At 32.9% G+C, this 27,619-nt stretch overlaps 1 long non-coding RNA gene across 1 annotated transcript; it reads right to left on the bottom strand.

The window, feature by feature from the left end:
- Positions 1-700: 700 nt before the first annotated feature.
- Positions 701-27,619, bottom strand: LOC144240572 (uncharacterized). Its single transcript, XR_013337761.1, has 4 exons — positions 27,417-27,619; positions 22,509-22,684; positions 15,271-15,437; positions 701-845 (listed from the first exon to the last, which is right to left on the bottom strand). It is a non-coding gene; the product is annotated as an uncharacterized LOC144240572 (long non-coding RNA).

Raw genomic sequence — 27,619 nt, forward strand, 5'->3', positions numbered from 1 at the left:
TAGAATTAACAGAGAGCCATAGTTGAATAAAAGTTCCCAAGAGTTAGTTTCCCTGTGTAGAGGAGAATATTCACAGCTAACTTTCCATGCATCTCTTTAAAAAATACTGGAAGAAAAAAAAATACTGAAAGCTACAAGAAGTCAGTTACTTCACATTGGGATATTTGTGCTAAAATTTGCCCAACAAAGAATGGAAAGTAAAAAGGACAAAAATTCAGATAAAAATCGGAAGAGGAAAACATGTGATTTTCACTCAGGCAGCATTTATTAATATTGTGTTAACATTAAAAACAAAACAGTTCAAAGAGGACCTGAGACCTCTCTCAGGTCCAAGAAAGACTGCCCACCCTCCCTGCATTTTTTCTTTTTCCTTTTTTCTGTACCTTTTTATGCCTAGATAAAGTCTTCTATAAGTTGCTCTTCTTTTGAATAATTTCTTTCCAATTTTTCACCCATATTTACCACTCTCTTAGTCTTTCTACTTATGCTGGTGTGCATTTATGGTATATAATTTTCTCCCTTCACTTTATTTCTTCTTCCATAGTTCACATATTTCCCCCAACACATTGATTTATCTTCACCTTGCATATTAATGTATGATGGCTTCATTGTAGATAAGAAACATGTAATAAAATTATGAATCATTCTAGAATGAAGGTTTTTTAAAATTATTTTTAATGATTATTTATTTTTGAGACAGAATGAGCAGGAGAGGTGCAGAGAGCGAGGGAAACAGAGGACCCAAAGCAGGCTCTGCCTGACAGCAGAGAGTCAGATGTGGGTCTCGATCTCACCAACCATGAGCCAAAGTCAGATGCTCAACTGACTGAGTCATCCAGGTTTCCCTAGAATGAAGGTTTTTACTCATTAGCAAATAAAAAATTATCACTACAAAAAATCCGATATAATTTTTGGCTAAAAGAATTAGGCGTCTGAGTAATTAAAAACAAAAGCAATCCAAAAGAGGAAAAGACCCTGCTGTATTGTTCCATGAAAGTGATACATGTATTTATTAAATTAGAGAACTGAGACAGCTATGTGAGTTGTCTAAACTAAATTGGTTTACTAAAGTATTTCAGGTTGAGTTTAATAGATATATTAGAATATGATTTATGTTTCTGAGCTTAGGCTAATTTTTCAGGTTAAGTAATTCATAGCATTTAAATAACTAGACAGTCCCTAATTTGCCTTAATGTGCTTGATTTTGAAGACAGTAAAAATCTATGTTTTTTTTTTCCACAGCCATTGTTCATTTCTAATATACTTATTTAAGTTCAGTTCATAACCAGTTTATTTTCTGTTAGATAATCTTTCAAAGACAGAAATCAATCAAATGCTATAAACATGGTTACAAGTATACTCTAAACACTTTTAAGGAATAAATTATTCACACTTAAATTTACTTTGTTAAGTAGTTGTGATACCTATGTAAATAGAATTGTCTTCAGATTGTAATTCAAGCTTGGCATTTTTAATATTTTTATGGATTCTTTGTAAAAATCCATTATGCATCTCATTGTATCATGTGCACAGCATGCTACCTTGTAAAACTGCTATGGATGCTAATGATGTAGAAGATATGAACTCAGTCTTGCCAAGCTGTAGCATTTACTGTGATTTCTGAGTTTACATTTTTATAACAATACTTAAAGATATTTACCTTATTTTATGATTATTTAAAAGAATACCACAGAGTGCTTGCAAATTAAGTGTGAAGATTCATGGATAATAATTTTCATAATAAAAGCTTTATATTGGAAAGGATACCTAGAAATTGTTTTACAATCCTGTATAAATGGTTAAAATAGCATAATCATGGGTGAGTAGTAGTATAATAATATATATTATTATAAGAATTTATATCTAAAACTACCTTGGCATGTCACCTCTGTGCTAAACACTAGGAGGAAAACTAAGCGATAGGATTTATGAATTTTGGATTTGCTCAGAAGAAGGAACACTGCGTGTATTCACAGTGTTCTCATTTATCTTATTTCATTTGACTATGGGGCATGCTCTCTATTATCCACTTTCATTTATACTTTCTAGCGTACATGCTCTAGTCCTGTACCTTGAGCATTTCTTCCCAAATTGACTTCATTTTCCCTTTAAAATGACATTGTATATTAGACCTGCCATTTTTTTAGAATATTCTGCTATAAAAGAACATGTAAATTTTGCTAGCAGTGGATCTCATACTTTCATTATTTGACAGATTTTCTAACAGAGGAACTGAAAAGAAGGAAAAATATATGAGAATGTAAGATTTAGTACCAAATACTGCACTTTCAAGAGCTGATCTGACAGGTTAGAGGAAGACTCAGAAGCATCCATAAATTAGCAATTATATTTATGAATTAGCATTGATTCAGTATCACGTAATTAAAAAAGTCACCTTTACATTGTGTGTGCAACACTTGTCACTGAATACGCATCTTAAGGGCCGTTTCTTTAAGTGACATAAAATGGAAGCTTGCCCTGAGTGTTTTAATTTTTAAAGGCAGTAATCCCACTGGTATGAGTGCTGATGAGAAAAATACACATTTCATGCCTCCAGAATTTTTAGGAAAGCAGTTGCTGAATTTAACACTTCATTAGTCACCTCATACATCACAGGCTCATTATTACTTTTTCTTTCCAGATCAAGAAGGATTTCCATAGCAAGTGAAAAAAGGCATGAAAGAATATCAGGGATTTGTGGCACACATGAAAGGAAAATGTGCATAAAGGGAGCAGGAAAGAGAAATAAACAAGATGGAAGCAACATTTCAAATGACACAGTGATAATGACTATTAACATTGTGAGAAGGTACCAGTCAGCCAGCCATCTGCTCCAGACAGTCAGCATAGCAAACAAGGTTAAAGGAAATGAAAAGCTTAGGAATTGCTTGATTTTCATTACAAGCCTCTTTAATTCACATAGTCTTTGTTCAGAGGAGATGCGGTAAGCAGAAACTAAAATGTTGCATGGGAAACAGTTCAAGAACCTACCAAGATCCCATCTGATAGTCCTAGGGAAGTGTCTACACCCTCAGGAAAACAGGAGTGAGTCACAGCAATATAGTTTTCCTTTTCCTTTCCTTTCTTTCCCTCTTTCCTTTCCTTCCCTCTTTCATTCCCTTCCCTTCCCTTCTCCTCCCCTCTCTTCTTTATTTTTTTCCCCATTTTCTGAAGGATCTGAGATTTGGGAACTATTTCTAGACTCCCTAATATCTAAAGGAATAAGATTCTGTTCATTTGTAATCTGTGTCTTAACAGAGTAGTAGTAATAGCTAAGTAAGCCTGGAGTAAGAGGAAGAACCTTCTCAACTTTCCTCCTCAGAGGCTTTCATAGGACTTGATAGCATTTTCCTGAAGTATTTTCTGACTTAAAGACCATCATTTCTGCTCTTGACTTTTAAGGATTTTCTTGCCTCAAAATCTATTCCCTTATTTTAATCTGTTCCTGAAGATTTCCATTTTCTCTGACCTGTAATTCTCTGGTTCCCAAGCCATTTTACTTGTTCTGACTGGGCTAAAACTTGTTTTTGACTAACAGAGCCAAACATTGGCCAATGTATTGCATTCCTAAGTGCCATTTACTTTCAGTCTGTCCGCAGAAAGTCTTCTAGCATATCACCAAACCTGGTGGGACTGAGGGTGGGTATTTTGGTATCCCAGATAGCAGTTATTTATAAGTTGTTTAATTTCCAATTATTTTTTGATTCACTCCATTCTCTCTCTCTCTCTCTATGTATATATATAATATATATATAATATANCACTTGTTCTGTCACTACAGAGATAAGTGTCAATGTCTCTTACTACAAATGATTTTTATTTTAATTCAGATCAGTTTTGTTTCACACATTTTAAAGATATTTACTCCCGACAACATTTCTTTTTATGAAATCTACATTTCAGATATTAAGTAGCTACTTTAGGAGAGTTCTTACATATCTTTTTCCATCCTTTTTATTTTTAATGTGTTGTTATATTTATATAAATATATAAATTATATAATATTTACATTTAAAATAACAACATATAAACATATGAGCATAACAACATATAAATAGCATATACTTGATCTAACTTTTTAATCTATTTGTCCTATATGGTATGTATAGCTTGTTCAGATTTAATGTGATTACTAAAGTCATTGAATTAAAATATATCAACTTACTAATTGTGTTCTATTTACATATTTGTTCTTACTTGTTCTTGTTCTGCCACATCACAGTTTAATCAAGCACTTTTTATTATTTCATTTACTTCTACTATTGATTTATTTAAACCCTTCTTAAAAACTATTTTAATGGTTGCCTTAGGATTTAAGTTTTATTTATTTATATCTTGGGGAATTTGTTTTATTATTATTTTTTGACTGATGAATTTTTGCTTATCAGCATTGGGTCCTACAGGGCTAAGACCACTTCCTCCCTCCCCACTTCCCTGAATCAGAATCAGGTAATCAGAATCTAGTTTTAAATGATATTATACCAAGGTATTATAAACAAACAAACAAACAAGAAACCCATTTCTACTATTTTTGTATCAGTTATTTGTTAGAACAACTAAGATTTTAGAATTAATAAATTTTATTTGAACTTTATTTAGCTCAATTTCTCTTGATCCTCAGACCTCAGAATTACAATTTTCTGAGTAATGAACAGTTCTTTATCTCTGACCAACGTGTCTCTTTCTACTATATCCATGAAATTGTGGCAAATGAATTGGTTACTAGAGTAAAATCTCAAGCCTTTCACAGTGTATTAAATATCTCTGTATAGCTTCCTTCTCACCAATGATCTTCCCTCAATTTCAAACTCCTTCATCCTCCTGGACACTACTTCCTGTCTCCTCACCTCTGAGAGGCCACCATTCTCTACTTGGTTTTTCCCTATTCTGCTTTCTGGTCCAGAAAATGCCTGAGGGAAAAAGCTGCAGTGATTGTAGACTTGATTCTTGTTTCTCATCTCTCAAGGCTTATTCCTGCACTGCCTGTTGTCTTGGATCTGAAAATCATTTTTTGTTTTATTTTTGCAGTTTTCTAGTTTTGGTTTGTTTGTTTGTTTGTTTGTTTTTAAGGTCAGGAGGACACATCTGGTAACCATTACTTCTTCATGTCTGGCTGTTGTTTTTCTTTATTTTTTTTTTATGTTTGTTAGCTTTTACAGTTCAGTTTTATTTTCTATATTGAATTATTTTATTTAGGTTAAAGTAGTATTTTCATTCTTGAAATTGTTTCCTTTATACCTGTGGTTGGCTTTCTGGGTTATTCTAGGAAAATATTCTAGGAAAATGTTCTTTGACTTTCTTCTCTTTAGATGCATGTAAATAAATATAATATATATAATGATAAATATTTTATAAATAAACATATACAATATAAATAAATAAATTATATATTCGAACTTTATGTCCACTTACCTGCTCTTGACTTTTGCATTATTTTATTTAGTATATGCTTTAAATGTTTGAAGATATTCCAGACATTATTTTGTATGGTTACCATTTATTCATGTTTATCTACCTATTCACTTTTGCTGGTGGTCTTTATTATTTCCTGCACTGTCATATGCAGAGTAGGAAATTGAAGGGAAAAATGGAAGGAAAGGAAGGGGGAAAAGAAAGAAGTTATATCCTTCTGATTTTACTAAATATACTTTTCCTAGAAACATACTTAAAAGGAAAGGTAATGATAGGAGTTTTATGAAATATTTATTTTTGAGATTAAATATATATTAAAGGATCTGAAGTTAATCACAACAGCAAGGATTTAGTTGCCATAAATATTTACTATAAGGAACAATTCCTACAGTTGAGTTAAATACATTTAAAAATTATCAAAAAATATAGCTTCAATTTTTTAGAATGCCCCTCTGTTTGAGTGGCAACAAACTAAGCTTGATCACCTCTAAAGGTGAATGTGAGGTCCAGACTATGTATCAAGAACTTAAGAAACTCCTCTTTAAACTGCATTATTATGAGATGGTGCTAATGTTGGCAATTTGACAACATCAATGGATAAACAGTAAGAAAACAAAACAAAATGCATCAAAAGAGCTATATCAATACTATAGTTAGAGTACATGTAGAAAAAAATCCACACTTAATACTCACCTTTATGTCTAATTAATATTCTTGGCAACAAACTGATTCCTGGCAACAGATATGGTATAATTGTTCTAATCCAAAACAGTTTTATAACCAGATACATTAATATAATACCTGATAATTTTATGTGCATCACACATGTAATTACCAAAGACTATTTTGATTATGATTATATCTTCTACTTAATTGATTCCTTAAACTGGGGATTTAAAACCCAGTTTGTTTTGGAGAGGCTGTAGTTGAACAGATAATTTTATATTGGAAGTGTTGGAGTCACCTGAGACTCTATTGTAAACATTCTTCTATTATTAAAAGGAAAGGAAGAAAGTATCCTCTGCATTATAAAGATATTTTTAGGATGGCTTAAAAAAAAGAGACAAAAACAAAACAAATACCTTTCTCACTATTCTTTTATATTTTAATACCTATTATTGTCTTTAACAGAGGGATTTCAAGATAATTTGAAATAATTAGGGACATTTTAAACATCCCCTACCACCCATCTATCTTTCAAAAGAGAGTAGTCATTGGCTACACACAAAAATTACCAATTTAATATTTGTTTAAATTTCCCCGGTGCATAAATTAATCTTTAGATGTAAGTCAGGTCTTTGGAAGTAAAATAAAATATTTTAGGTTCACTGAAATCTTTTTTTTTTTATAAACTAGTGTTGTATTATTAAAGGTAGCCTAGGAGATTCAAAGAATTAATTTATTACTCAACTTGTCAATGTTACTCTTGAGAATATACACATTGACCAGTGGAATGTGAGTGACAGTAAGTAATTTCTTATTCCCTGGTTTCCACCCAATATCACAGCTTCAGCAGCTGTACTCCAGTGTCCTTCCCAGAATTGTCTTCATACTAGAAATTTGATTGATTTAGTTTTCCTAAAAGCTCTTTTAAAAAATTATGTTCCTTATTTTGTCAGATATTTAAAATGCTTTACAAGGAAAACTAAAAATAGACGAGAAAATTAAGATGACTTGAGTTGTGTTTAGATCCAGGTCTTCTTTGTCACTTAGCTGACCTCAGCTAATTAAGTATGTTTGGTGTTGTGTGATAAACCAAAAAGTACTCTACAATGCCTGGCCTCTGATGGAATCTTAAATAAAACCCGCCCATTATTTGAACATGTCAAGGCAAGAAAAGTCTAATTATAAAATCATATTTTTTTCCTGATTTGGCAAAATATTTGAAAGGCTATAAACCAGACAATTCCAGTGATGTGCAATGCAAGAAGCAGGGACTACAATGTTGAATTCCTAAAGCAAGAGAAATATGTTCTATCATTATCTTTTGGATTATTATACCTTTATGGTTTACATAGTGAAGGAATATAGGCAAATTTTAACTAAATCAAATAAAGAAATTGAATTTCAAACTCTGATTTGATATTAGGATGATAAATCCTATATTCTAAATTGAAGCCTAACTTAATTCCTCTGATCAACAACTCCCACTCTTATAAACAGAATATCTTCCTGGAAGTGTCAACTGAGGTAATATATTCCTGTTCTTGAGACAGAAAATTAAATGTGAATCTAAGCTAATTAAATCGTGATTGTCATTGTTTGGATAAAATAGAGACTGTCTGAAGAATTTTGGAGATTTGTGAAATTAAACTAAATGTGGACAGGTTTTGCATGCACACTTAAGTGTTTGTGTCCATTTTTGTATGAGCATGTATCCCTCCTGTTCACATTTAATTCCTTTCTCCTCTTGAACCACTTCTTCCTGAGCACAAGAAACTGGCTTAATACTGTTACTATGGTGGCCATGAGTTGTGTTTGATTTACAAAAATTCTTGATCACCTTCTCCATATTTATCCTCCATTTAAAAAAATTTCACTGACAGTCTTCATGTCAAAACTCTGACTCTGTTATTAACATGTCCTGCCAGATGTCATCAGTAATGTTATGACTACAAAATGCTCTATTTCCTAATTTTGGAATGGAAGAATTTTAACTCTTATTATATTAACTGTTGAGATGGTCCATAATACTACCAAAAAAAAAAGTTTCTGTCATTTTGATGTGTTGCCTTATAGCTCACTGAAATTTAGGGGTAAAAAGTCCTACTCTATATTTATTCTTTTTTAATTTTTTAAATGTTTTATTTATTTCTGAGAGAGAGAGAAAGAGAGACAGCATGAGCAGGGGAAGGTCAGAGAGAGAGGGTACACAGAATCCAATGCAGGTTCCAAGCTCTGAGCTAACTGTAAGCACATAGTCCGATGTGGGGCTCAAACCCATGAACCATGAGATCATAACCTGAGCCAAAGTCGGACGCTTAACCGACTTAGCCACCCAGGTGCCCTGGAAAAATGTCCTACTCTATTTTAATAAAACAGTTTTAACAATAAAAATCTTGGTTAGTTTTTTTTATTTTGTAAAAAATATCTTTTTTTTGCATTGCCTAATTTAATAATTCTTCTGCCATTGAGAGATGGCAAAAAGTCCACTAATGTATTTGTTTTGAGATCAGTATAGTTACTTATCTGACAAAGCAAAGGATTTGTCCTTCTGAAACATGAATGTGTGATTGATGGACATTTTCTACAAGTCACACATAAAAATTCAGTATAATTACATTATTTGCTCATAGTCCAAGGAGAAAACTGTGTCACAGAAATCCAAGAATAAAATTAAATCACAAAACATTCAAGGAGTTGCTCTTTCTTTTTAAAATGACCAACTTTATTAATATACCTTAGAGCTTTGTAAACCACCTGAAATTTTGAAATGTCCATATTTATCAGATAGTTCCATTACTTAGGTGGGACAGGCAAAGGGAAGAATTTTATATTCAATGTGATTAGGGATATTCAGTGGAATGAAATAAGACATACAACATTTTATTCTCGTGCATGCGTTAGCTCATTACGAATGATTTTAGTTAGGTTTTGTTCAATGGGTAATAAATATAAGAAATAACAAGAAACATATGGCAATTTAAACAAATGGTATAAATAAGTCTAAGAGGAAATTAGATATTTATTGCAAAAGAATGTTACAGAGAAAATGGATTAAGAGTACACCAAGGAGTAAAGGATGTAGGTGAAGCTAATACGCGGGCAGAAGCAAGGAACAAGTGGCCCTTTTCTACCCTGTAGTTTCATATGTTTCACTGGAAGAACCTATATTTTAAGATAATTACGTCACAAAATGGTAACAGCTGCATTTTGGCAACTTGGCATGCAAATTACTAGCTCTACTCAGGCCATGTATGCATGAATTGATGAAAAATTTGAGAGAGGACTGTCAACAGCTTCTGTAAGCTCTAATAAGCATCATAAAAGTTGAGGCAAGAATGATGACCTAGCTCTGTCTGCAAAGGTTCAAAGTTTCTGAATTCAAAGGAACCTGGGATTTTTAGATCATATTCATAAAATAGTACAGAGGGTACATATCCACAGTAAACATGACATTGTTAGATATTCCAATTTCTCAAATAGATTATATTTTCTTTAAATTTCATTTACCGGGTCTAGCATAATCTCAATTTGAAATTATGGTACATAATTAGGTCAGAATGTTTTGTTGTCAGGATTCTCTCAGTTGTTTACACTGGCTTATGAAAAGGTCATCAGGAGAAAAGGGATCTGAATAGCAAAGAGATTCCAGCTGGTTGGTTATTATTTTAATTATGCAATGGAATCAGCTATTTCCCTGCCAGTATCTAAAGTTACTTATTGAAAACTTATTCAGAGACTCTGTGAAGATACTCTTTCTAAATTCTCTTCATAGCATGTCACAAATCCATATTTATCCATCTTTCTGTATGTTTAAAACTTCCTGTTGAATAATGTCTATCCACGCATTCTCTCAACAATACTTACAATGGGGCTATGATATACCTGACACTACGTATGATCCTCATTCTCAGGAAGGTTTTAGAAGATAAAATGCACAGTTATTATGAAGCATAATATGAACTCCTCTGAGCATTCAATTCTAATTCAGATTTTCTGTATTTCGTAAACTTTGTGTTTAGAATCCTGAAAAGTCAGCTTTTTCTGTTTTCTTCTGTTTTTTTCTCACCAGTAATACTCAATTTTGCATTTTCTTTGAGTATTAAGAAAGAAGAAAATGAAAAACAAAACCAGAATTTATCTTAACCTAGTTTTCTAAGCTTTGGGGTGCTACACTGTTTAGTTCATGAAATTTACAAGTTTAAAATAACTTGGGTCACCTGCCCTAGCAATTAAGATATAGGAGTTTTTTAAGAGTTACATTTATAATAAGGGCAGGAGAAATTGGTATATTTTATAAACCAATTCAGTAAACAATTAATTGGCATAAGAGGGTTTAATTTGCGGATTTAACAACTTAAGTAACAATCACTTTGAGAGTAGTGGGCAGAGCAGGAAGTACCTTTTGATTTTTTTGCTCAGAGGCTCAAGTCCAGCATCATCATAGCACAAAATTGCTCTGAGTCCTTAAAATGGTGGATATAGTGGGAGTGCATCAGAATAATGAGATTAATAACAAGGTAGGAAATACTTCATTTTCTGTTTCCGGATTTGGGTTGATAATGCCAGAACAAAACTGTGAGTTTAGAAAAATAAAGACCTGTCTTCAGAAACTATTTTTGCCACTCTTCTCCTTCTAATCTAGGCAAAATAATTTCTTCACTGTCCAACTTACTTTTACTGGAATTATCATTTCTGAAATTCCATTCCTATTCTCTTCTGCTAATCTAAGTTCCCTGTAAGCTTTATGATCTAGGCTCAAATTCTGTCCCCTCTGTAAAATTCCCAGCATTGAACTCTACTTTATTCTTGGCTTTTTTTTTTTAATTTGTGGGATCTCCAGAAATTCTCTCACTCTTTTAAGAAAATAACATAGATACACAGATAACTTAAAAATCAACGTTTCTGGAACCCTGTATTTATCTTCAGGAATTTAGTTTGATTGTATAATTCCTATATAAATATAAATACATATTTGTATGCAAATATAGATGGTAAGTATGATAATTGAATAATTCTATAAAATAATGTACATTTTATTTAATGGCAACCTATCCTAATATGTTGATGGTATTGATAAAGCAAAAAGAAAGTGACTATTAGCAGAGTTCCATAATACGATCAGTAATCACTTTCACATGAGAGATCTAAGTTCCAAAAAACTCACACTTAGCTTAACAAGAATTTATACTTAATAATAAAACATTCCAGTGAACCCCTGCTCATCCCTCAAGACCCATCAATTACTTCCTCATTTGAAAAATTTAGATTTTTGACCACAACTCTAAGAAATAATCATTAGATTCTTGCTTTACCATTCTGTCTTGTACATTGCTCTATTTAAAAACAGAATACATGTATTGAAATTATTTATTGCCTTTTTGTCAACTCAATAAAACTCAAGATCAGAAACTATGCCTTTATTTGCTTAGTACAAATTACTATTCAAGACACTTTGCAAATAGATTGGAAAAGGAATTTTGAGAAGCATTATATTATATATTTTAAATATGAGGATATTTTTCCCCGACTTTACCATTTACATATCAGATCATAAAAATTTTCCCTGACTTTACCATTTACATATCAGATCATAAAAATATCCGAAGTCCAAAAAAGTACAAATGTAGTTAAAAATATTCATCTGATTTAAAAATTGTTTAAAAGATAATGTTTCTATGCTTGATATTTCCCCTTTGAGTCAATAAAGATGATGTGAAGGGATTTATTACTAGATGAAAATATGGGGGGAAAAATAGGTGTGGTAAAAAACTTAGGTGTGGCGATTTTATTTTTTATCTGGGAATGTGGGTGTTATTAAATCTCCATGGGGGTGGACACTAGTAAGTGCTATATCACAACCACGTCTATTTAATTCCTGTTGATTTAATTTTATTTTCAGAGCTGCTTCTTCACAGATTGTTTCGAAATATATGGCTATGTGGGGGAGGATAGAACATCACGGCTATAACGTTAAACACAGGCATATACATTCACAGAACCCACAAAACACAAAATGTGCTGAAGCAGCTGGAGTGTTCTTTTTTCTGATGGCAAGTTAGAAGACAGGAGGATGAGCAAAATCGGCAGTTGGATGATACTGACAGAAGCAGAGCAATTCGTGCAAAGAATTTACTGTGAGTAGGTCTGAGACTGACATGTGGGATCACATTGTACCTCTATTGGCAGCGCTATGATTTTGAAATTAAAGTGACTACATACACAAAAAATGTTAAGTTTGATAGGTCCATAAAAAGGCATTTCATATTTTAAAGAATGTGTGTGCTCTTCCTTGAGGGTAGCCCGGTTGGAGAAACGTGGGTAAAGAGTAACATTTAATTTGATAGACTAGTTTGTCATAAATAGTTTGGTTTTATGATTTATTCAATTTGTGAGTGGTAACATAAACAACAAAACTTATTTTTTTGGTGTTAATTAGCTTATGACTACATTCAATGGAAATTCAGCAAAATAGGTATAAATTTCTAAAATTTAGTTACTTACATTTGCTATCTGCAGTTCTGATGAAAGATTTGGCAAAACCCAACCAACCAACCCACAACTGATTCAAGGGTCTTGGCCTTGTAAAATAAATCAGATTTTTATATTGCTAATGCATTTATATTGCTAATGCATAATTGCTAATTACCCTAATACCTTAAATTCCTACAGATCACCCCACAAATTGTAACTTTGCTTAAATTACAAATTATATAAATCAAGCAATTATCCAATGTGGATTTTCATATTAAGATGGTACCTGGTTCACTAACCCCAAATATACTGCACCCTATACCACTCAGAAGCCATAGAATGTAGGAATACTGGTCAGTGTTCTGTCAACCAAGAGATGGATGAGGTCCCAAAATAGGGAAAAAAATGTATTAGAGATAAAAGTTGAGGGAAGTTTCACCTTCCTTCACTGAACCAGAAATATCGAAAGGTAAATGAAGAGAGAATCCAGGGTTATTTATTCTAAATTTTCACTAGCATTTCTGTCCCAATATCTATTTAAAGGATAAAATTTCAAGGCCCAAGCATTAACCAGGTTAATAAATAGATAGTAATTCCTATATTGCACTATGAAATGTGAAATAAACATTGTGGGCAAACATAGGATATATGAAAGCAACGTCCTGTGAAATTATACTACTTCATGTACTGCTAAAGATACAGGAAGCATTGTAAATTTTCAAATATGCAGGAATACAGTTATCCTACACACGAAGAGTTGTGTTAATGTGTTGTATACAGCACCTCCTTGATCTAGCAGAGTTATGTTACATAAACAAATGAGTTAAATAATAACAACAGGGTTACTAATACAAGATCCTATCATAGGCTTATAGCTTGGGTGCCTAATCTGTGCACATCCTCAACACTGAGAGATTATTATAAAGTATAAATAAAGAAATATATTGTTCCACTAAATAGGTATTATCCCTCTTCTTCAAAATAAATAAATAAACTTAAAAAAATAAAGTTATATAGTAATTTCCTTTTTGAATACAGACGTAGTCCAAATTATGGCACATATTGGCTTGTTCTGAGGCCAAAACCCCAGACTGGGGCAAGAGACACATAGGTTTGGCTTAGAAGAATTAAAGTGGAGGGAAACCATAAGAGACTCTTAAATACAGAGAACAAACTGAGGAGGGCAGCAGAGAGGGGAAATGGGTGATGGACATTGAGGAGGGCACTTGTTGGGATGAGCACCAGCTGTTGTACGTAAGCAATGAACCATGGGAATCTACCCCAAAAAAGCAAGAGCTACATTAAAAAATAACTATAATAATTAGCATAAAAATAAGTGTGCACTTACTGCAGGCAGCACATTTGAAGAAATTAAATAAAACCTTTCATTGATGAGCACCGAACCCATCATGGAGACAAGTTAGTTTTTATATTTTGTAAAGTCTTAGAATTATGTTGTGTTTGTTTTAAACCAGTTTGTTTTAAACCTAGATGAGTGTTTCCTTATTATGTTATGAATTATTATAAAAACAAATTCTGTTGGACTTAGTTTTCTTTTCAACACTTCATCATTTCATATTATTTTATTTTTTAAAAATAATTGTTTTTAAATTATTTTATTTTAAAATTGTTATTTTAATTATTATTGTTAAATAATAATTTAACAATATTGTTATTTTAAAAATTATTTATAGTCCCAGAAGCTTACATATATATTTTAAAAAGTAACCCACATATGTACATTCAAGATATTTACATAATGTTTATGTGTCACTGAAGAATAAAAATACCTTAAATAAGATGGAAATATTTTCTGGTAAGAGAACTATAAATTTAGAAATTACAGTCTTATCAACAGGGTGGAACTCTAATTGAACAGTGCTTTCCGGCCATCTAGTTATAAAAATTTTATCAGGAGGGCAAAGATATATAGACTACAGAAATTTAAAAATGTACACTTCCTGATCTTTCAAGATCCATGTTCAGCTTGAGAATAGCCACATTCACAGAGGATTAGATAACCAAATATTTACTTCAATATACTCTTACTTGGGACACGTCTCTTATTTGTCTTTATTGCCACTTATATTCCCAGGACATAGAACCTTACCTGCTATATAGAAGCTTTAGTAAATATGTGTTGATTAAAATAATTAGGCTGTATTAAATCAGGGGAAAAGAAGGTGTAAAAGAAGAGAGAGAGAGACAGATGCTTCAGTAACCAAAAGAAGAGTGAGTTTCAAAACAGGGGATTTGTCAACACTGTGAAAGGCTAAGAAGATGTCCACTAAAATGAAGACCTAAAAGTTTCACTGGTCCTGGTAATTACAATTTAGGAAAAGGAATGTTATTGAAAATAGTGTGAGTTAACATCATATGGCAATAATTTGAGAACAAAATTACTGAGAAAATGGAGACTGCTGAAATCAGCAAGTAATGCCGAGAGTAAAACATTATCTTTTTTTCTTCTGAATCTCAGGAAGCAAAAATCTCAGTAACCCTTTCTCCTCAACCCAAAGCCCTTTCCATAACTTGATTTTATGGAAAGTTAAATGGTTTCTATAAATGTTCCTTCATTCTCAAACCTTGTATGGGTTTTTGCAATCTCCCTGAAGTATTATAAATGATTTCAGTATTCCCTTGTTTGTATAATAGAGGCAGGTATTTGAGTTAAGACACTTAGCTGAGGAAACCACACCAAGAATTACACAACAGGAGCACCTGGACGGTTGTCAGTTAATTGTCTGGCTTCAGCTCAGGGCATGATCTCATGGTTCTTGAGTTTGAGCCTTGCGTTGGTCTCTGTGGTCACAGAGCCTGCTTCAGATTCTGTGTCTCCTTCTCTCTCCCTAGCCCTCCCCTGCTCGTGCTCTGTCTCTGTCTCTCTCCTAAAAATGAATAAATATTTTAAAAATTTAGAAAATATACAAGAAAGCTGGATCCACTTTACAGTGCAACACATGGTATATTTGATTAGAGTCAATGTAGGGTATTTTTTTCCGTGAAGATTTTCCCTGAAAATAACAGCTCTATTCACATGTAGATAACAAATTTCAGCTTTGCTGATATGTCTCAGAAGTACTTTATGGGATGGTGCCCTTCTTCTATGCCTTGGATTGCTTACAAGCATTCTCTTGCCAATTAATGAACACCTTGTCCTGAAGTCATAACTTCCAGTTTGGTCCCTGAATGCTTGTCCTCTGGTTCCATGTCCCAGATTCAGACTCTGTACTCCTCAGATCTCTGAAAATATGCTAACAGAACAAGAGCTTCTAAGGTCTTTTTATTGTATACCCTCAACAGAACAGAAGCTTATGGACAAACGCCTTCCTATTACTGTTAACCTGTCTTTGCAGATGCTTTTAACAGAATATGAAATGTCAAGCAGAGAATGTCAAAAAATGCTGTGAACTAGATCCACTAAAAAGTCAAGTTTCCTAACTTGATTCAGTTCCCTTTTCACCGCTGCATTTCTTTTCATCATTCCTATTTAACTCATATGGAGCACCTGTTAAAAACTTTTAACATTTACCAATCTCCCCATATTGATTAACTTTTATCAGCAAACTCCTACATAACTAAAATTGAAACCTGCTATGTATTTCCTCAATTTACATCTTCTTCAGTTCAAAAATTTATCATTTTAACTGCATTCATATATAGAATACACACAAAAAGTGAGTAAAAACGTACATTTCCTGAATAGTAACATAACCACCAAGGGGGCATGATAAACATTACCAGTAACTGTGAAACCCCAGCAGGCTGTCCACTAACAACTTCCTGGAATATGTAACCACCATCTTGAATTATTTTGGTTATCACATCACATTGTGCTTTTTTAAAAATTGTACCTAAATATATAACATTAAACTTTATAATTTAGGTTGCATAGTTTTTGAATAGTTATTTTCACTCAATATCATGTTTGGGAGATTCATTATTTTTGTGGTGAATAGCAACAGTTTTTTTTTTTTCAAAATATGCTTATTTATTGCTGCCTGCTATTCCATTAACAAATATATTATTTTTATACCCATCATATTTTTATGAAAATCTGAGTTGCTTACAGTCTGGGGCTCTTATAAATAATGCATCTATGATTTTTAGTCCAAATGGATATAAATTTCTAGTATGTATATCCTTGGTGTCAAATTGATGGGTCATAGAGTATACAATTATTTAGTTTTTCAAGGCAGTGCCAGTATTCCAATGTGATTTTCTAATTTGTACTTTTATCAGTAGTGTATGAGAGCTCCCCTTCCTCCACATTTGCACTAAAAATTAGAATTTTTATTAATTCTTAGTTAATATTATCATATTGTGCTTTTAATTTGTACTTCTCTAGTTATTAGCGAGGTTGAATACCTTTGCATATATTTCTTTGTATTTGTGTATTCTCTTGATAGAATGTTTGTTCAAGTCTCTTGTCCACTTGTCTATTGGGTTATTATTATTTTTAGAACTTATTTTTTATTTTTTTAAGTTTATTTATTTTGAGAGAAAGAGAGAGCAAGTGGGATAAAGGCAGAGAGACAGGGGAGGGAGAGAATCCCAAGCAGGCTCTGCACTGTAGGCACAGAGCCTGATGCTGGCCTCAAACTCACTAAACTGTGGGATCATGACTTGGGCCAAAACCAAGAGTGGAACGCTTAACTGACAAACCCACCCAGGCACCCCTATAGAATTTATTTTTATTTTACTCTATATTTGTTATTTTATATGTATTCAAAATTCAAATTCTTAGTTATTTGTATTATAAATATCTTGTTTCTTTACCTGATCTTATAATATTTTCTTCAGAAAGATTTAGTTTTCCTTTCTCACTTAAATCCTTAATCTGACTGTTACTAAAAATTTTCATCCATTTAATTGCAATTGTCTTTTGTTGTATCACAAAGCATCCTGAAATTTAATGACTTAAAATATTTAATTAAAACCATTTATTAGTATTATGCTTCTATTTACCTTTATTATATTGTCCTGTGTATGTACATGTGTGTGTTTTCTATGTTAATAGATGTTTCTATGTTTCTAATATTTTATTAGATTCATGAAATAAATTAATAAAACTTCCTCTTCTATATTCTGAAAGAATTAAGTAATACTGGAATTATTTCTTTCATGTCATTTTGCCAGTAGTAGCTATAAAACATCCTGAGCTTGTGGTTTGTATAGAGTCATTAGTTTGTTGCTTTAATGATTACAAAACCATAGATAGTTTCTAGTGCCACTTGGTTAATTTTGTGCATTTTAACTAAGTTTTAGATTTAAAGTTATTCATAAAATCCTGATTTTAATTAATGCTGCATAACTAGCATGCCTCATTTTTCTTTCCTCCCAGAGTTTATTTGATCCTTCCTCCTTTTTTGTTAATATTGCCAATTATCTGTCATATTTATTAAACTTTCCTTAGAACCAACTTCTGGCACTCTCAGTCTCCTCTATTGTATCTTTCTTCTAATATTGTTAAGTTTTTTCCCCTACTTCTTCAGTTGGGTTGCTGTGTAGTCTACTCATGTTTATCTTTGTTTTTCTAACATCACATTTAATGTTATGCATTTCTTTCCTTCCTTTTCTTTCTTTCTTTCTTTCTTTCTTTCTTTCTTTCTTTCTTTCTTTCTTTCTTTCTTTCTTTCTTTCTTTCTTCTGACTTTGCTCATTGTGTTTTGTGGGTTATGTGATTTCTATTTATGCTCATATTCTCTTGAACTCTTTATATATGGAAATATATGAACATTAAAATCCATTCCTCACAAGATAAAGTTAAATAGAATATATTTCATATAACTAAGACATGAATTGGGGTGTCTGGGTGGCTCTGTTGCTTAAGTGTCTGACTCTTGTTTTGACTTAGGTCATGATCTCAAGGTTTGTGAGTTTGAGTGCTGAGTTGAGCTCTGAGCTAGGATTCTCTCACTCTTCCTCACTCTCTGCCCTTCCCTCTCTTTCTCTCTCTCTCTCAAAATAAATAATTTTTTTTAAAAAAAAGAAATGAGGGGCACCTAGGTGGCTCAGTCGGTTGGGTGGCCAACTTCAGCTCAGGTCATGATCTCATGGTTCATGGGTTCAAGCCCCACATCAGGCTCTGTACTGACAGCTAGCTCAGAGCTTGGAGCCTGTTTCAGATTCTGTGTCTCCCTCTCTCTCTGACCCTCCCCTTCTCACACTGTCTCTCTCTCTCTCTCAGAAATAAATAAAAAAAGCAAAAAAAAAAAAGTAAATTAACTGATTTTGTCAGAATGGAATTAGAAATTAGAAATGGAATTACACATGGAATCCCATGTGTAGTGTAGTGTAGTGTTTAAGGAATTTCTGATTTTTTTGTTTTTTGTTTTTTGTTTGATTTTTTTGGTTTTTGTTTTAATGCTTCACTCAGATCAAGGTCAAAACCTGCATGTACTTACACTATCTTTTTCAGAATGCATTTAAAAAATCTATTTCCTCTATCAGTGGTGTCTCATTCTAGGCAGAAATCTTCAAACAGACTTTCTTTCTCTTTTTATGGTATTTTCTCAATTGCTTGCATTTATCCCCTTAAAATTCAGGCATAACTGCGAATAGAAAATACTTCCAGAGTTTACAGTGGCCATAATGGAAAAGAAATGTGTGGACTTTATTCAAGCAAAGGCAAGTAGCAGTGTTGATTCCATCACGTAATAGTTATATCCTGGACAATTCACTCAGCCTCTTTAAGCCATGGTTTTTTCATAAGCAAAATGTCAATGATAACACTTAATCCTTACTATAGCTCTAATAATTGAAAGAGAAAACTATTTATATGAAATGGTATGGTAAGTTTTATATCTAGGTACTCAAAAAATATTAATTCTTTTCCCTCACTTCTTGGACTGCTGGCCTCCTGCCTCTTCCCCAAATTCCTATCCGCTGCCATTTTCTTCCATTAGTATCTTGATGGTTCTTTTTTTTTTTTCAGAAATAGTCACTTTCACATCATCACTATTCATTTTGTTGCCAAGTAGGAACTATACCCCAAGTCCTTGCTTTTCCTGATCTTTCCTGTGCCCCATCAGACTATGCTAATTCCTTTCTGAAATCAGTGTACATAGTTTGCAAATGCATATCTGATTACATAGCATCTTTTCCTGGTTTCTTTACTCCTAGCCAATGTCAAAGACCATTTTTATTTGTCTTTGCATTTACAGCTCATTGTGTAATGTCTGAAAAGTTCATTTACTTAATAAATTAGGTAGCAACATATAGTAAGGTTACTGAGATCATAGGTTTTGTAATATGATATATGTGGACAGGAATCATGAATCTCTCACTCAGCTATGTGAACTGGGACAAGCTTTTGGCATGACTACTGACCTTTAAAATTGGGATTGTGATAATTGTTGAACAACATTTTTAAAAATTAAGTGTAAAATGTTTTTAAAACTCTTATAAAGCTCATGTATACTACCTGAAGTTTTTAAGTCCTCATCAAATGATAGCTGTTAATATTTGATGGTGAAAGAACAATTAAATTTAAAATTTTTTTAATGTTTTATTTATTTCTGAGAGAGAGAGAGAGAGAGAGACAGCATGAGAAGGGGAGGGTGAGAGAGAGAAGGAGACACAGGATCTGAAACAGGCTCCAGGCCCTGAGCTAGCTGTCAGCACAGAGCCCAACGCAGGGCTCAAACCCACAAACCATGAGATCATGACCTGAGCCGAAGTCGCACGCTTAACCAATTGAGCCACCCAGGCGCCCCAAGAACAATTAAATTTTAAAATGTCTTGCTGGAAACTTCCATTGGCCATATATGTAAGTGTATAAACTAAACATGAAAAATCAGAATGCAACATCTTTTCCCAAAATGACTTCTTCACTGTTTTCTCTTTTTACTCTTTGATACTTTGCAACATCATAATTCTGAAGCAGGGGCGCCTGGGTGGCTCAGTCAGTTAAGCGTTCGACTTCGGCTCAGGTCATGATCTCACAGTTCATGGGTCCGAGCCCCACATCGGTCTCTGTGCTGACAGCTTGCTCAGAGCCTGGAGCCTGTTTCGGATTCTGTATCTCCCTCTCTCTCTGACTCTCCCCTGCCACGCTTCCTTTCTCTTTCTCTCTCAGAAATAAATAAAACATTAAAAAAAAAACTTAAAAAAATTCTGAAGTAATCTCTGACTTTTTCTCCTCCATGTCCCTGGGCTAAGAATCATCAGTTTCATTCATTAATGCATGCATGCGTTCATTCATTCTTTCATTCACTCATTCATTCAGTGTAATGGATCTAAAGAGGGACTAACATTATGTCCATGATTAGATCACAAAGTTTTTATAGTATATTGGACAAACTAAAATGTTTATTTCAACAAACATTTTTCAGGATTTGCAATGTCTTAACCCTGCTAAGTAGTCTTAATTTTAAGGTAGTTGACCATAATAAAAGGTAGTTTATGGAATATATTTCAGGATTAAATTTTGTGGAACAAAAATTATCCTATTAGTTCAGAGTAGCAAAAAATCGATTAGGTTAAAGTCTCTAAGGAAGGCATAATTGAAGTTGGATGAATTTAGTTACTCTTTAACATATGAACAAGACTTGGATAAAACGAACAAACTGCATGTTTCATATATAAAACTAATTTAATCATTCAGTGCCTTGTTATTGAGTATCTACCATGCTAAAGGCCAAAGAATAACAGTGCTTAGTTTGAGAGAATTTTCTTGGATGTTTAAATTAATGATACTTGAACAATAAAATGAAACAAAATATTTTATTTATCATTTTTTTTAAATTTACACTTGGCAGGCAGCCACTAAAATACTGCCTAAAATAGTTCTGCACATATTATGAATTTGAAAATTAGCTTTTAATGGAAGGAAAAAGAAAAACCTGTAACATTATTTCTGAATCAAAATTTCCCATTAATATTTTAAATCTATGGACTGGTTTCCCAATAATAGGTAGAAATGTCAATATGTTGATGTAATCTAAATATGATGAGTATAGATTAAGAAACTTTGTGGTGAGAGGTGCCTTATCCTCTACCCTTAACCACATAGGGATTTGATAAAGTTTTGATAAATAAAAGTTTTTTATTTATGATCCTTTGATATCTCAAAATATTCCTGAAGAACCTAAAGAAACATTGCCTTCTTTTAATTATTTTAACTCTTTCATTGGTCTACCTAGTTTTCTGTATTCAGTTTGTTCTTCAGCAAGATAAATCCTTTTTTAATAAATCTGTCCCAGTTTTCCTTATGAGGCTTATTTCCAACTAATATGCATTTAATAGGGCACATTTATGTAACCTAATGCAGCCTTGCAAAACATTTTCAAATATACTTAGATTTCAAAATCATATTAAGTTCAGAGGATTTTCAAAGTTCCAAATTGAGTTAGTTACATATTTTTCTCTGTATCCCTCTATATATACATGCATACACACATCTAGTTTTCTTTTCTTGCTTTAGCTCCTCTCTCTAAAAATAGCTCTCATGGACATGCAGCACACACTGGTCAACACTATATATATATACTAACACCAGTTTTAGTCCAGTTACTTTAAACCCATGTGTCCAACCAAATGCTGTTGATATTGAATGTGTAGCAGATCAGCCAGGTCATCAAAGACTATTTTTTCCAGGCTATTTGCCTCTATCTAATCCTAGGATGATGCCATTCACAACCATGTTAACTGCTAAGAATTTAAAGTATGCCATATATTAACACTACACAGTTGGTGTCTATGCCAGAGTTAATACTTGTATCCTCTAGTATTTTTTTCCTTTGTTCTAATATGATTGCAAATCTTCAAGGAGATGGGTCAAGTTGAACAGTTTTCCTTTGCTCTCTTTTGCTCTCCATGATGCCTACCACATAGCTAGGGCTTTTTTCCTCAAAAAGCTCCTTGTTTACTTTATTATACACAGGTTACTTTTCCAACAAGATGTTCAAGGCTTCCCATGATCTGCTCCCGCTTATCTATTTGGCTTTATGTCTCACCTTTGAATTTCACAGCAATTTGATGGATGTTATTTTCTGTTTCATAAACCTGTCATTCTCTTTTTTCCACTAGGCCTTTGCTCATGCTGTACCTTCTGATGGAAGCATTCTTCTTCATCAGTCAATTCCTCACCTTGCTTTATGGTTGTCATTTAATGACACTTGTGCCTCATTTTCTGAAAGTACCAAAGTTTACATGTTCTTAAATAATAAAATTAATTAAAATTAATTTGGTTTAGAGAATTATGTGACAGTCCTTGAGATAATTGGAAGCAAATGATATGTTTTAAACCCAGAGTTTTATCTGCTGGGAAAAGAAGGGGGAGGAGTCTAACTCTACAGATTTAATACCTGGAAGAAAAAATATGTTTTATATAAAGAAGCAAATCTTGTGTATACAGTAAAACCTTGGATTGGGAGTAACTTCTTCTGCAAGCGTTCTGCAAGATGAGCAAATCTTTCTATAAATTTTAACTTGATAAACGAGCAATGTCTTGCAATAAGAGTAGTACCTGACATTGTATCTCTGTCTCTCTGTCTCTCTGTCTCTATCTCTCTCTCTCCTGCAAACTGCAGGATTGTGGGTGATCATCTTGCATGCTCATATGCTCAGATACTCAGTCTCAAGTTGTGGTGTTTGGCAGAAATCAGTGATTTTTCAGAATTTTAGAACTGGCACTAGTGTATTTTTTGTCACTTCCAAGCATCCATGGACAATCTGTTCCTTTTGTAAACAAGAGTAAGCTTAGGAATGCTTTGCCTCATTCTAGGTCAGGCTGCCTGCAGATAGAGACCCTTTGCTCTGCTCCTTTGTTGCCAGTTACATTACATACAGTATATGACAAGAGTTAATTAATACTGTACTGCAGTCAACATCTGTGCAAGCATATACAATGGCCCTCATACAAAAAAAAAAAAAATTGAAAAGAAAGGTGGTAACAAGGAGATGATTATAATGAAGTTAAGAAGGAAATCAGCGAGAAGCACAAACCAGGTATGCAAGTGGCTAAGTCTACAGCTGCATCTCATCTGCAGAGGAGGAGGAGAAAAGGGTATAGGAATCCCTCACTTCAAATGAAATTAGGGAGATGTGTAAAATGTGGGAAACAGTGCAAAATTTTGTAGAAAAGCACCACCCAAATAAGGCTATAACAGCGTGAGCCGTGAGTCTGTTTAATGACAATTCAATGTCACGTTTTGCCTAAGTCCTCAAGAGGAGGCAAAGCAGGTGTCATTGGATAGGTTTCTTGTTGAAGTTACACTGAAGAGAAAAAGATTCCACTGAGCCTGGAAATAGCAGTGATTTGGTTAGTGATAGTGAAAATCTTCCTATATAGGAACCCTCCTCTCTTTAGTCTCCCTCACACCAGCCACAAAGGTTTTCAAAGGTAAGTGCCGGTTAATTTGTTTATTTTTTCTTTAAATTTTGTATTTTCTTTATGATTTTGTATTATATTACAGTATTGAGATCATGTCTATATGAATATTTTTGGGTTGTTGAATGAATAATCTGAATTTCCATTATTATGGGGAAATTTGCTTTGATATACAATGCCTTGGATTACAAACATGTTTCTGGGACGAATTATGCTTGCAAACCAAGGTTTTACTGAATATGGAAAAGCATTCCTGAAAATACCCTTTAATAAATCATAGTACCAGAATGGGAGAAATGTATACTTAGACAAAACTACTGGTATTTTCAGCTCTTCCGATTTACCATGTCTATGACTTTAGGTAAATTCAGATTTATTTTTTCTAAAGCAGTTGCTTTGGCAATTTCATATGTTTAACTAAATACAGCACTATTCTAGGCACATAGTAATTAATCAATAAATATTATCTAAAAATTATTTCTTGCTATAGTCAGCTCCAAACTAAACATCCTTACCATCTCTCTGGTTCACTGTACACATGTCCTTTTTATCAACTCTACTGTAATGTGTTTAATAAGCTACAACTTTGGTTTATTAAAAATTTTCATTTTTCTTTCCCCATTTATTGCTCTTAATTGCCAGCCCAGTGCTTTGCACAGAGTAAATGCAAAATTAATATTGATTGCATAAATATAAAGTGAATGTTTATCTGGTCATTTTATTAAAGATAAAACATTATGTTTTATCATTTCTTCAAATTCTTACAAGGACCAAACATCTTATAGAAATATTAACAGGTGTACATTTTAATGTTTGTTTCCTTTCTGGTTGTTAGAGCTGATATTTATAGATCAAATTTTGACAGTTCAGCTAAAGTTAAAGTTATAGTTTAAAATGTGAATTAATTCAAAGAATATCATCTTAAACTCAAGTCCATAGAACAAAACATCTATTATTAGGTAAAGAAGACTAGGCCATTTGAAAATTTTGTATAAACACAAAAATATTTTCTGTATGTTTCCTGTGATTATCTCCTTGTAAAGCACACAGGACCTCTACACATCACATTTTTATGACATGTGCATGGAGGGTGCCTACTTCTTTAGAAAAAACCTGTTGTGTAACGGACACCAGGAAAGGATACGGAGCCACAGGAAGATCAGAAAGGGACTAAACTTCTGAGTATCAAAGTCATTACTTGTCAAAAAGAAGAAATTAATGAGAGTCCAAAATGCATATTAAAAAAAAAAAAGGTATGCTATACTTTTGGTAACTCAACATCTCGAGTTGTAAGAGACTAATACAAGTTACAGGTGATGTTTTCCCACAAGTCCTGTATGATTTCCACTTCTAATTAAGCACGATACTACAAAATACATGCAGTTGCATTGCGCCAATTCTTTCAATATCTACTTAAAAACCATGTGCATCTGTTTTTCTATTAGCATTCAGAATGCTCCATAAAATCCAACTATGACTTTAGACTTTACGGGGAACTATCAAAATGTTGTTAGTTAATTCAACTGATATTTCGATCCAGTAAAAATGCCAAAATAAGGCCACCTATTATTGAAACTATCACATGCTACTTGTGATGGTATATTGTACATGCTTTTCATATAGCTTTATGGTCGTCATTTTATGACACTTGGGCCATGTGGTTTTATCATGTATATAATGTTTTATCTTGTATATATTTGTTCTTTTAAAATATTAAAGTACACTGATTTCCGTATGAGGGAGAAACTGCATTGTCAATGACAGTCTTTACAATTTCTAGGTGTTTTTTTCCCTTTATTGTTACACTTCAAAGCTTTGTCTCTAGCCCAGTTCTAGAAAGACATCCCTTCATTACATTTTAAAAAGCAGCTCACTGATAGAATCAGTAAAAATGATGAACTTGGATTATTGATTTCTTAAAGCACTTATAAGAAATTATCCACTAGTGGATTCAAAGTGTAATTGGGCATATTTAATCACATAAAATTATGGTTCTTTTAATTCCTTTCAAATGGAACATTAATGACTATTGGATCATGAATAAGAAAGTAGAGAATAGTGTGAAGGTGGCAAGGGGATTATACTGCAAAAGGAAAGGAGACAAAGAAAAGCTGATCTATTGCAGTTTGCCTTTATCTGGGCCACTCCTCTGACCAACATTTCACTTCAAAAGTGAATTGATGTTTGAATGAGTAAGAAGCTAGGCTTTCTTTTAGAAAACAGCAAGCAACCTAACAATGAAACTATCCTATCTGTAAAACAGGAAGATTCGACATCAGAGGCTCAAAAACATTTCAGACAGATTTCTTTTCTTTCCTTAAGTGACTATGAAAACACTTTTTCTTGTATCAGAAGGACTTTAGCATGACACCAATTCCCTGACTCTGTCAAATGAATGAGTGAATGGGCAAGCTGAGAGGGAAAAAAAAGACTTGATAACTTGATTACATATGATAAAGAAGACACTGATATCTCAGGACTAAATGTACATTTTGGTTATTTTCAACGGCTTCGATGTCTTATGCTTATGCAACTGGATCTATATAAATGATCATTGTTGTTTAGGCTATATAAACTAAACTACACGATGCTATCTAAAGAATGGCAGAGTTTTTCTGAGTTCTTTACATGAAGAGTGAAACTTATATATCACATGCAAAAAAAGAAAAGAAAAAACTGATTAGAGTCTGATTCTTCTCTCTCTCTCTTTTACATAATTATGTTAATATTTTAATGAGTGTGGTAGAACTGTCATATTTGAAAAATATATTCATGTAAAAAACAAAAGTGTCAGAAAATTGTTTCTAAATTAATTCTTTACTAGTATGAAAAAACTAACAACATGAAGTTAGAAATACCTTAATTGCAGCCCTGGTGATCAGATGACAGAATTTAGAATTTCTTAGTGAAAATCTTTTGCTTATTTATATACTCAAACTGGTGACTTTCTAATGCTGAAGTCACAAAGTCTTGAATTTCCTTTATTGTCTTAGAAGGGCAGTTGAAAGGCAATGTATGAAAGACAATGAATGAATCACATGTACATAATAGTTAAATATTCTAGTAAGGAGCTGAATGTTAAAGTTAAACCAGAGACGAAAGTATGAGATTGCATCTTTGGATAACTCCATTGTTTTACTTTTGTCTCTGTATATCCATGTATCCCTTTCTCATCATCCTGACAATGGATTCCAGTGAATATATTCTCTTAGGCAATTCAAGGCTTATCATTAATAGCATTCTTAGGCCTTTGGGCTTTCTGAAATCCCCCAAATTCACAATTTGACAAGTGAATTATATCAAGATTCAATCTTTGTATGTGCCAGTGGGAATGACATCGAGGAAAATGCTGTCTATACTCAACAACTATCCGTGACCGGAAAATTTTTAAGTTTTCAGATAACTTCCTCAGTGACACTCTTCAAATAATTAGGTAATTTGATCATGGATATTTTAAAGTAAATATAAAATAACTAGCTGGGAAAATAGAGGAAACAAATAGAGTCCTTACTCTGACTTATAAGACCCTTACCTGGGCTGACCCTCCATTAACTCTGGAATCTTAACTCTGTTCATAGGGAGTTTCCCTTAGTCCTTCTGCTTGAGCCACATAGGTCACTGTGTTCTTCTTTTTTTGTTGTTGTTTTATTTTGTTTTTTTGATTTTTTGTTTGTTTTCTGAAAAACAAGGCATGATTCCAGCTTAGATTGTCTATACTATTCCATCAGCCTTGGA

This window comes from Crocuta crocuta, unplaced genomic scaffold, assembly GCF_008692635.1.
Source record: "Crocuta crocuta isolate KB4526 unplaced genomic scaffold, BGI_CrCroc_1.0 scaffold6, whole genome shotgun sequence".
NCBI classification, from domain to species: Eukaryota; Metazoa; Chordata; class Mammalia; order Carnivora; family Hyaenidae; genus Crocuta; species Crocuta crocuta.